A 12948-nucleotide genomic window follows, 5' to 3' on the forward strand; every position below is an offset into this window, starting at 1 on the left:
GATCTCCAGTATGGGAAAATAAAACAAAACAAATACACATGAAATACTGTAGAATTGTTATTCTCTCTCTCTCTCTCTCTCTCTCTTTCCAATGATTTTATTGTCAGGCTTAGGAAAACAAAATAATGTTAGCCCCGAGAGAGAGAGAGAGAGAGAGAGAGAGAGATAATGCCATTGCAACTCAACGGACTGTTTGCTGAATTCGCAGTGAAATGGATAATATTAGGCTGTCAGTTAAGCTTTCAATCATAACTGACACCGTGATGTCGGTGTTTATTAACGAGCAAATTAGAAGTCTAAACAATACGCCACTTTTTTTATATACTTTTTTAAATGCTTTTTTAACTTTGAGTCGCCATTGAAAAACATTTTAGCTTTCTCTTGCTTACTTAAAACTTCAGATGAGTTTTCTAAACTTATTTTCAAAACGCGAGCAATTTTTTTTCATTTGTCGTCAAATAGAATTACATTTTTTTTTGGTAGTAGAATATGCTTCCTTGTATGACATAATTACCCAAAGAGACAGTTCCCAAGGATGGGTGGTTCATCAAAGAACAATTAAATAAATGAATAAGCAAAACAAAACGAAACAATCATAAAATAATAGGTACTTAATCATTTTCTTATGCTAAATAAAAAATACGCTCATTTCAAAAAGAGCTTCCGAAATTCACTATCATTTCATTCATTTCAATACCTCGAGTCTTTTCACCGCTCAACTTGTCAACGTTCGTGTTCCCTGGATATCCAACCCTTTTGTTTGCAGAATTCTGTCAGTTTATGTATATTCAACACTCTTTTACGCGTCCTCTCTCCTTCTGCCTACAAGGATATCCGAATTGCCTGTTTCATCAATCCGACAACCGCCCGCCCCCTTAATTCCATTTTAACTACATGACCAAATCAGTCCAAAATTCACTTATCCATCTATTTCCTTTTGTGACGCCTCTTCTTTATCACTCTTCTTACGGCTTTCATCCTCCAACATTCGTTAACGCTCACCAACGGTTTTTGTAATCGATAGTTAAGAATTCCTTGCTTCATCATAAATTTAGTACCTCCTACTTAATAATGTATCCCCCTTTTACTAATTTTACTGTCACCGGCGAAATATACTCGGGGATACTCATATCCATCAGCCAATTTGGTGTTCTGTCCAACTCCCTCGCAAGAGGGTTTATCTCCAAAACCCCTCTGAAGAAAGGACTTCGGCTTTATTCTTTCCTTTCTTTTTTCATGGTTTATAGGTGAAGAGTCAGATCAGTCATACCCTTGCGGTAAGTTTTTGCCATGGCTTTGCAGTCTGCCTTATGTAAGATCTCAGCAATAAGCAATATTGGTAGCTGAATGCAAGATAAGAAACGAGCTCTTTTAGCATATCATCCCTAAGCTGCAGATAGACAGTCGGAAGGTTACCCAGTGTAAGTATTCTGCTAATTTAATATTACTATAATTATCAGTTGTGACTGGAATGTCTTTTAATTTTAACCATAACGTTGCATGCATAGCAAGTTATCATTTCCTCTCAATTATAGAGAGAGAGAGTTGCCATTCAAAACGCAAGAACTTGCCGCTACAGCATATTAGCGAATGTGAAAGTCTTAATTTGTTAGGACTTAGACAGGAAGTGAAATATCGGAAGTGCTACTATCAAGAGAAAGTGCAATAATGTATTCGTTATTTCGTAGTATACCCTAGCTTATCCCAAAATTCCTATTCTGTTCGTTTGAGCAGTTGCATTTTACGATTCCAATTCACTTTTACATTGGTTGTGTGAAAAAGATCAGCCGCTTTTCCCCCGACAAATCCATCACAATCGCTCAGGATTAGCGAACCGAAGCAGAAAGCAAGCGGCGGGTTTGTGGTTCCCCTTCTCCCTTTGAGTGATTATGTATGAAAATTCATTGGCATTTGATGTAGTGCTATAAATGGTATCAGGCGGTCTGACAGAACTCTCACTGTATCAGGGAGCATCGAGAACGCCGAGCAAGTGATGGGTTTTTTCGTGCTTGGCTGAGAGACCGTGAAGATAGTATGGGATAGGTTCAAAGGTATAGAATTTGCCAACCATTTGATGAAGTTAAGAAGCGAGTGCTTTCATGGGACTAGTGTAATTTTCTCTGTTTTATAGTGATATGTAATGCTGCGGTCTCTTGTGAATTCACCCTTGGGTCCTACAGGACTTTGCATGAGCGAAACCTGATGTAGTTAAGTCGTAGTAACTGCGGCCCGTTGTGAATTTACTGTTGCGGCCAACGCTACGAGACTGCATGTGTGAAACACACCTGATGCAGACATGTATGCACTTGAGAGTGCACTGTGGCAGTGTTTCAAAAGTTAGTTAATTGCACTACAACCTATGTAAAAGCTTAAGAAATCTGTTTGATCAATCTGTAGTTGAAAAAACTTCCCTTGCCTGTATTGCCGGTGAAATTTGCGAATTACTCCTTTCAAGCAATTGTTTCTTGTTCCTGTTAACTGAAGTTATGAACTAAATAACCTATTTTGATGTTCTGGGTAAGTGAAGTTATGAACTAGATAACGTAGTTTGATGTTCATGTTAACTGAAGTTATAACTAGATAATGCAGTTTGATGTTCTTATTACCCGAAGTTGTGAACTAGGTAACGTAACCAACTTCGCATGATAACCTGGTGCCCTGAGAAAGAAAGCTGTTTAGAGTTGTCAAAATTCTAAATGTAATTGTTGCAAACTGCTATTTAGAGTAGAAGGCAACTAGGTGCCTTGTTTCACTGCTTAGAATTGTCAGCTCTGTAATTGTAATTGTTGCTAACTGTGCTATGCCGAAGCTGTAGGTGTAACTGTTGCTAACTGTGGTGTCATGCTAGAGTTGGGGCAGAAGGTTGCTATGTGCCATGTTTCAATGTTTAAAAGTCTTGCCACTCCCATCAGGATTGCATGTAATGCATCCTCAAAGTCAAAGGAAGAAAACTCTTTCAATGATCCTTGTGTTCAGACCACAATTTGGTAGAGTTATTGCACATTTTCCTGCTGAAATTTAGAGTAAAATTCCTCTACCTTGGTTTCTGACTTATCCAATGCTCTCCACTGTGTCCTCCTTAATCTATACAACACCAAGTATGCTTGATTACTGTCATACAAGGTACCTTTACAGGCAACTACCTTTGCTTTCAGGGTCTTTGTATTTGAGAGCACCACCAATTCAAGTCTCTTGTACCAGGTACTTCAGACATACCTTTGGTGAGCCAGAAGGGAAGAATTAGTTAATATCCTTCTAATGACAATTACGCTGTCACCTTTGTTTCTAAGAAAGGAATTTTGTTAGAAGAATTAGATATTCATATCATTCTTGATGCCTCGAATAAGGTATATGGGGAAACTGCTTATGTCAAAGGAAGTAAGAGAGAAGCTAACCTGTTACCTAGAAATTTGAAGAATTTAAGAATCAACACTGTTGTAATCTAGAGCAGTAGTCAGGTCGCCGTAACTTAGATGACTAGCCAGAATGACATTAGTAAGTTAGGCTAAATCTATTCTAACTCTATTCTACAGGAGTGTGGGATGAATGTGATGTACGTGCCACCCAAGAGTAATCCAGCCAATATCCTGTCCCGAGGAGCTAGTTTGAGAGAGCTGAAGGAGTGACAGTTGTGGTACCATGGACTCCCATTTCTTCATTGCCGAGGAGCCAGTAGTTGACGCCAGTAGTTGCCGCCCTTCGTAAACTCCAGGAAGAAATTGTCACGGCTGAACAGCTGAATTATGGCCTATAATGTGGAGTATTGTAGAATTTAGTATTCTGTTGGGCGTGATGAATTGTGTATAAAAATTCTTAAAGAGTAAAGCTAGTCCCTTTTTGAAATGTGTCCAGCTGGAATAGCAGCATTATTTACCTTCTGTTTGTAGCTATTTGGAGAAGGGATCTAAGGTACCAAGTAATATTGTGAATTTTGTTAACCTTCTTTCTCACCGTTATTCCTACATTAAGGGGCCAGTTGCCTCATGCGCCTTCTCCACTGCCTTCTAGCAAAGGCATCATCCTCTGCTCTCCATATTTCTTAAAACATCAGGCATGGTTTATGGTTTGGCAAAGGGGGTTTGTATGACCGCATGCCCTTGCTGTCATCAACCACAGTTATTGGCGGTGGGGCTAGCCTTCAACTAAAAGACTACCTGCAAGACAGCAGTTTCCAGTTATTGGTAGTGGGCCTAGTCTTTTACTAAAAAGTAAGACTGCAAGGCAGCAGCTGTCCTTTTAGTCGCCTTTTATGACTCACAAGATCTACAAGTATTCTTACGCCCCTACCATGGGGGATATTGTAAATTTTGTTAACCAATTAGGATTAATTTCTAGTGGATGTAATTTATTTTAGGAATAAAACTAAGAATGCATTAATTGTGGTGTGAATTCGCTAATGGCTATTTTTCGTCAGGAATGTTGATGTTCAGGACTGAGATGTCTGGCTAAGAAAGTAGTAGGGAGTTGTGTAGCATGTACCGTATCCTTCAAGCCGCCCTATGCCGTCCCCCTCTGCCACTGCTACCCATCGCACAAACACAAATGTCACACCCATTCGCTAACATCGGCATAGACCACACTGGCTCACTCTGGGTGGAAAAGGGGTAGGCTACATCTTGCTGATCACCTTTATGAGCAGTCATGCCGTATATCTTGATTATTGTCCAACACTCAACACAATAATGTTTCTATTGGTGCTGAGATTTGCATTGTAGATTAATTTCTTATCATAACATTTTCTTCTTGTAACTTTGATCAGTTAGTCAGAAACTCATTTGTATGCCTTATAACTGCTCAACTTTTACTTTACACTCTGCCAATGCAGGGTGCTGAACCGCCATATCTTCTGGCACTAAGTCTCTTAATTTTCCGTGTGTGTAATTAAGAGCATAGCAATATTAAATTGTATGTATCAGATTCACTAGGCCCCTATGACACTAGGGCGTAACCTCGATGAGTGCCATCATCGTACCTATGTAATGTAGCATTACCTAACCTAAGACCACAAGTACCTTATCTTTTCAAGGCAACTAACTGCATACATTTGAATAACCAAGATAATCATATATATAAGTGCATGACTAACTTGTAGATCTTAATTCTATTATGAATTCTATGAAATTATCTTGTGCCTATAATATTCAATCATGATAAAATTTACAAAGTTCATGTGATACATTTTTATTGTGAGTTATTGTAAGTGCTGCTTCATTTTAAACCTCAATTCCTAACGTTAATAACTCACAGCAGCAATTGATTTTGTGCTAACGTAAATATCGCCACCGGTGCAATAAGATTGCATTTATTCAAAATGTAGATATCCTATTTTAAGTTAATTTAAGCAACCAAGGCCTAACAGAGGAGAACTAATTAATGAAAGTCAACTTGCCTTGCTTATAGACATTCCCACCCGATTTAAGGTGGGATATGTCTACTTGTTGGAGGAGCTCCTACGAGTTAACCCTCTCCAAGGCACCTCGCCTTTCAAGAATAAAAGTAAAAATCATGATATGCGAATTAACAGACTTTTGATAATTAAATTCACTTGGGGATACGTATGACTGTAGGTCATGGGAAAATTGCCCCTCCACTCTCCTTCTGATCTCCCTGGATTGCTTTTTATCCTCTCTTGGGATTGTGATGCTATAAACCTCTTATTTCCAGATTACTGCCGAATTCGGAGAAGGCTTAGCCAGCTGACTGCCGCCCGGCGCTGATTAAAGGTGGCCACACCTTATGACCGGCCAACCCTCGCCGAAAAGAAGAAAGTCGGCCACATCTAACCAATTTTAACCAGACAGTGGTTGCCTCTAACCGGAGAGAAAGCGAGAGTCAGACGCCGCTAATTCTCGGTCATAGATACCTCTGCATCGACCACATTCCAGAGACACGTGTGCACGACACCAAAGGAGGAGTCACATCACTTGATCCTCGATCCTTCAGAGCCGCCTATATCCTCGTGGCCGATACTCAGTCCTTAGTATCTTGATCCCAGTGCCAATCCGCCCACCACCACCTTCCCCACCTCCCTCTCCCATTGATACGACTACAAGGAGCCATCTCTCCGGAAAGGTACAGTAAAAGGAATGAGGTTTTTCCAGTCGTATAATTTCTTTTTCCTAAATGTGTCCATTTTAAAGTGCAAATCTTACATCGACCTGATCTGTCATATTAAACTGGTGTCATAGATTTATTCAATAATAATGCTTTATGGAAAAGGGATTTCTGTCGCTCATAAAGCTAGACTTTTGTCCTCGCCATCATTGTTTATTCACCGAGCAACTGTATATAACCCTCTCTAATTGCAGAAAAGAGTGTTTGTTGCTGTGGACCTTCTGCCACGACTGTATGCTTGCTGCTTGCAAACAGGAACCCCTCTGCAACCCTCTGAATGAAGCCATTGAAGAGAAATTCCCGGCACCCATTCAACGCCTATCATTCATTTTATATGCTGCAGCAGGACCCCAGTGGCCTGCCTTATTTCTCCTTGTCTTCTGAGTTTGTGTTGTAAATACAAGTAATCCAATTGTCCTAAGAGTTCAGCTCCAAAACCCCTCTGAAGCAAGGCCTCCAACTTTGTTCTTTCCCCTTGTGGTAAGTTCATCATCCCCACCTGCAATAAACATGATATATATATATATATATATATATATATATATATAATATATATATATATATATATATATATCTATATCTCGTATATTTGTGTATGTATGTATACACATGTTTGAAAGTGTGTGAGGAGAGAGAGAGAGAGAGAGAGAGAGAGAGAGAGAGAGAGAGAGAGAGAGAGAGAGAGAGACTGTGAATGTATTTAATATTGTTTTTTTTTTTACATGGAGCACTTGAATGAGAAAGTAGAACTATGCGTTTTACTTCCATCCAATTCTACTCACTCCATACAACGTAGGCCTGCACTCTCATCCTAACATCTATGCTTATAAGAAATGAACTAAAATTCCTCTTTTCAGCTCAGAACCTTATTTCAAGTAAAGCTTACTTCTGTAAGCCAGTATGATTGACCTTACCAAGGAGAGTTTTCTAAACACAAAATCAATCGTCAGTTTCTTATAGCTGGGAAAATTTAAACATCATCAAAAAGGTCCAAAATACGTGCAAAAAAGAAAAAATCTCCATGATTTAATTTGTTTACTGTCAAAGAAGTGGGAAAATTATTGATTATTTCAGGACGCCAAGTGAGCTTCATATATGCCAAAGAGAGGTGAAAATGAATTCAGCGTTATCTGTGCAATATAAATGGGATTACTATGAAATAAAGAGTTTAAATAGCATTAAATCATTCAAGTCATGTAAGTGTGCTTATTAGCCTGTGTAAGGAAGTGAAATATATATCAAACATATATCACATCACCTAATTAGCACTTATTATGGAGCAAGGAGAGTGAAATTATCAAACCACTCTTAATGTGATTATTATGGAGAAAGAAGCGAAACATTATTAGTCGTTACTCGAGTTGTCCACCTGGGTTTGTAGAGGAGAAACAGAGAAGGGCCACAACAAGTAAAGAGGAAACAGCCGAAGGGAGGGGGAAGAAATAAGTTGGGGATGGGGTGGGGAGGGAGGGGGAGGCGGGGTTGGTATGAGATGAATAAAGAAAGTGCGAACAAAGACTACTTAAATGCGATCATGCTATAATGTGTGGAATAAACTTCATCGGGAATCTCGTTCCCTCCCAACACAATGGTGGGAAAAAACCAGGTGCGTCGCGACTCCGTCGTTCTCCTTCCTTAATATTACCTGTGCCCCTAACGCAGCCATTCCCGAAACCCCCCTTCCCCAAATCCCCAAATCCCCCTCACCCACATCCCCAACCCACCCGCGCCCACTTTTGACATTCCTACGGTTAAATTCTCTCCCCTTTAAACGTTCTCTTTAAAATGCTCTCTTCCTCTCTTGTGATATAGCTTACGATTAAAACCTACGAAACGAAACAAGTCATAATTTAAGCTAAAATTTTACGAGTGCATGTACATGTACGTACTGTACATTTCATATTTCAACTGCTGGATCGGAAATGAAACTCGTGTAGGAAACTTCCGATACATTGCCTGGTTCAAGTTGAATACCTTCAAAATGGCTCACCAGCTCGAGTCGACCACCTCCCCTCACACCCTAACCCCTCCCCTTTTATATTGCATGAACTCTCTTGTCTCCTGACTGTAAAGGAACTTCATTCCAGATACCTCTTTCGCACCATCGTGGCGACATTTTCTTCCTTTAGCCTAACGTTTACGAACCATGACGATCAAGTAACCCTGAGACACAGTGTCTATATCTTTCCCTACACGCATATTTTTTTCCCCAATTCTTCTATTTCTCACCATATTTCTCATACTTTAAATTCTTCTTCAATCACATACACAACGCTTATAGATGACCTCTTCTCATTCGGTCCTCTGTCTCTCATTTGTACTCAACATCAGCACTTTCCTTCCGTAACGGAGGATTGGCTCAACAAGCACTACCACGTCTCTTTTCAGTATACTTCACACTCCATGTTACCTGTAACAATTGTGCTACATCTTACCGATTTCCAGTTACTCTTGTAATTAGCTAATTTCTCTCGTTTATTCTGAGATTTCTCCTCTTCCAAACACTTTCAAACCAATTTACTAGTTTCTGCAATTTCTATTCATCATCCATAATCAGTACTGTTTCATCTGCAAGCATTAACTATGTCACACTTCATTCAAAATCCCTTAACTTTGCAATTACAACTAATCTATTTTCTCTGACATCTCATATCATGCCATCCATACAGATCGGACGAGGATATTATAAAAAAATTTAACTTAATTATCCGTTACGACGGCCACAAGATTTTAAATAATAAATACTATATTCGTAACCGGAACGCCACAAGATATAAATTATAAACCTATATCGTGCTCTGATAGCTCCATTTCATGTCATTTAGATCCAACTGTATTCTAAAGTACAAGTACACCAAACCATTTCTACTACTGTGTCATTCACTTCTGCCTCGCTTCTTTCCTGTTCAGTGAATCTTCAAAATAGACACTTCATTCAACCAGAACTGGATCCTCGTCAGAGATCATTTCACTATTCTGAAATGCACTTAATCACTAATGAATTACCTTTGACTTACTTCACTGTAAAATATCCTCTTGCGCTCCCTAAACTTCGTACTCACCTCTCCTCCATTTCTATTACACTTCTTATTTCTCTCACTTCTGTCTTCACTACCAAATCCATCATTCATTATGTCAGTATTACTCTTACATTATGTAATTTATTTCAAATAATCTCTTTATCCTGCAGCAAACTCACTTCTTCATACCACAATTAACAGGTTTTAAACTCTCTTCCTACCTTACTTTGCCGCAAAAAATCTGCGTTTTACCAGTAATCCAGTCATGGAACTTTGTAAACCTCTCACCAATTACTACCTGCATATCTTTAACTATATCCTTTGGTTCATATGTACTTCCCACTTTCTTCCTGTCAGCCCCACTTGTTTACTTACATTTGCAGCTACATTTCCTCAACTTCTCAAAGGCAAACTTATATATTTCAAAACCTTCAGTTCAACCTAATACTGACCAGATATACTTCCAGTATCTCACCATCTTCATGTAGTCTACCAAACTCTTTTCCTCCTTTTCTCATTCCCAAATTTAAATATGAATAATATTCTTGAAATCCTGTATTTTCACCAATGAAATTTCTTTTCACTAATATCTATCTTGGCTTTTAAATCATCAAGCACAACCACCCTTTTCAAATTCTCCAAACCCAGCCAGACACAGATTCAGATTACCCTATGCATGATCCCTCTCTGGCTCTAGGTTCTTCCCATTCGTGACAATGATCACTTATTATTAATATTTCTTCTTCTGCCACATTTATTCTTAATAATTTACCCTGCCTCAGAGTTTATATATATTAGCTGACCAACCTGGTGCTGCCCAGGAAAAATCTGAATGAAAACTGATACTCTCTCTCTCTCTCTCTCTCTCTCTCTCTCTCTCTCTCTCTCTCTGCCTTTTCTCCTAAGATGTCTGCTTTAATTACATGGCCCAGCATTTTTAATATTATATTCCCATCCTTCTTACCTCCTCATTCTATTGGGTTAAACTTGGGCTTAAAGGGTATCACCATTCATCTCCATGACCTCAAAAACTAAGGATTAGCCACTAATATCTGTTGTTTTCGGTTTTTTAAATGTCACCCCAGCCCAACCCCACCCCCCTTTTCGTACCAGTGATGCCTCACCCCACAGTTCTCTTTCCAGATAGTAATCATATGTATACCAAGTTTACTCGAAATTGCTCAATGCATTTCAGAGTTATGCTGGAACACGCACATATATACTATGTGTAAATGATTTCTTCTGTTAAAACAGGATACGTCTCAAGTATGAGGCCCATTAAAACACTGGTTTAAAGCTAGGGATATTTTTCGGTAGACTGACTCCCACCCTTATCAAGTAGTGAATAACAGAAGTTACACTGGCAAAATATATGGTAGGAGATATGCCCTTAGGTGATGCCTGGGGCACTGCTAGCCGATGTTGGTTCTGTTAATTGTCACAATCTGCTTTATCACTGACTTAAGGAGATATTGTCTATAATGTCAGAGTCCCTGGATCCATTAGAAAGGTTGATCCTATTATCTTGTTGTTTTATCAGTGAAGATTCTACCATTTGACATTTGTATCAAGAGCTGCTTCCGTATAAAATTCGGGATGTGTTCCAAGCTATGGTATGGTTTGTGTTATTTACATGATGGAAAATTGCTGAACTATATCCATATCTAACTAAGCGTTTATATTGAGTTAATCTTTCTGAGAGAGATTTTCCTGTGAATCCATAGTATGACTTATCACAACCCCTACAGGGAATTTCATAAAGGGGTGTACCCCCAGGTCCCTCATCATACCCATCTGACACCAAACCTCTGCCAGTGCTATCTGAGAGCCCTGAGCAGTGCCTCACTCTGTCTACCTTGGACATTGAGCCTGTACTTGCATTAAGCCTGGCACTAATTTGATGTCAATGCCAGGGCCAGATCAAGTTATGGATCCTCCTACAGGATATCCAACAAATTCCATGGAAATTATCATCGTTAAATGTGAGCCTTCCCAAATCCACTGTCTGCTGAGGATGAATATCTACCAATTACACCTTCACTGGTCGACCAAGAACTGGCCACCACTTCGGTTGGAGCAGCAGCCAGAGTAAAGGGTCTTCCAGTAGCTTCCATAGTTACCCATGACTATGCTCCTCATGGGCCTCCTGGCATTCCCAGAGTTGGTGCCCTCATCACTTCTTAGGACTGTCATAGACAAGCCTTGGAGGGACCCAAAGAAGAAGAAGAAGAAGAAGGGGCAGAAGAGATCCAATTAGCCAAAGTCGAGCCACAAGCTCTCCTTGTCACTTGTGTCAGATAGGCAAAGTGCCTTTATCTTCACAGACTGATCCTGGCACCTGCCCAGAGGAAGTAGCTGGAGTGATATCTGCTTAAGTAACTATTAATATCCTAAGCAAGATCTTGTAATTAGTAGGAGTAACTTGGTAAGTATAATTAAACTAATCCTGGTAACAGAATCATTATAAAACCCAATGTCCAATACCACAGCTAGCATGACATGCTTGGCACAATAACTCAATTGAGGAAAATATCCCAACACTCAAAAGTCCTAAGGATGTTGAAGGTTGCCTCCCTCACCAAGTACTACCTGCAATATCAAATAAATTGGAGTCATTAACCCTTCAGGTTACTTATTGCCTAACATGTTTTTTTATAATATAGCATAAGGAATTGTGTAATTTGTAATAATATTGAATTACAACTAGAACATTGTCACTACGGCAGTATGATAATAGATCATGTCGATAACAAGATACAATTTTGAGGGTAAACTTGCCTGGAATGAAATTTCACAAGTCACCCTTAGTTGCTAAATAAAGGAAAATTGGATTGACCATATTGCAATTGCGCCCTGAAATATAAACACGCCGGTAAGCCTGAAATTTAGTAATTAATTACTAAGGTTTCTATTACTGAAATCTCTCATTTCCTTGCTCAAAATTGCCACCTGTCCTAATACATCCCTTGAAAAAAAGCCTAGAATGTCAATTTCCCTCATGAATTATGTCCAGAAATTGAATTAATCTCTGATCAGTGATATAAATGAAATTAACCTCCATGGTGTTAATTTGTAAGTGAGAGATCTTTTATATATGAGTTATTATTTCTAGATCATGTATATAGATTTTTTTGGCATTATGCCAAGCACTTGGGCAACTAAGGCCATTCAGCGCTGAAACGGAAAGTGACAGTAAAAGGTTTGAAAGGTGTTACAGGAGGAAAACCTCAAAGCAGTTGCACTACGAAACAATTGTTAAGAGAGGGTGGACAGTAAGAAAGAAGGAAGAAAATATGAACGGAGGCACAGTAAAAGCAATGAAAGTAGTTGCAGTTAGGGGCCGAAGGGACGCTGCAAAGAACTTTAAGTAATGCCTACATTGCACCGAATGAGGTACACTGATGGCACGACTCCTCTACGATGTCCAGATCACGTATGTTAGCCTCGAAGCCCTGTTACTCCTTCTTCCATGGAAGATCTGTAGTATCAGGGTAGATCACCAACATTCAACCTTCATTGCAAATCAGCTACTGCAAGGGGTCCTCAGAAAGGACTCAGATATATTTGCATCTTAACTACATTCATTAAACCCAGAATCACTATTTTGAGTTGCTGTTAACTCTATCTGGGATTTTCATTTATCTATTTGTTTAGGACTATTTCAGTAATTTTGAGTAATTTACTCTATTCAATAAATGTTATATTCTTCTATTGAGTAACTTTTAAACTGAAGACCTTCGGTCCACTAGTATTTCAAATATTTATTGCATTTTGTGCCTTAATTGTCATGTTACGTGTCCACGGTAAGTGCTAG

General features: G+C 39.1%; 1 protein-coding gene across 2 annotated transcripts in view; it reads right to left on the bottom strand.

The window, feature by feature from the left end:
• The window catches only part of LOC135206608 (discoidin domain-containing receptor 2-like), a 1678822-nt gene that overhangs the window by 215501 nt on the left and 1450373 nt on the right, over window positions 1-12948 (bottom strand). The window lies entirely within an intron of this gene.

This window comes from Macrobrachium nipponense, chromosome 31, assembly GCF_015104395.2.
Source record: "Macrobrachium nipponense isolate FS-2020 chromosome 31, ASM1510439v2, whole genome shotgun sequence".
Lineage (NCBI taxonomy): Eukaryota > Metazoa > Arthropoda > Malacostraca > Decapoda > Palaemonidae > Macrobrachium > Macrobrachium nipponense.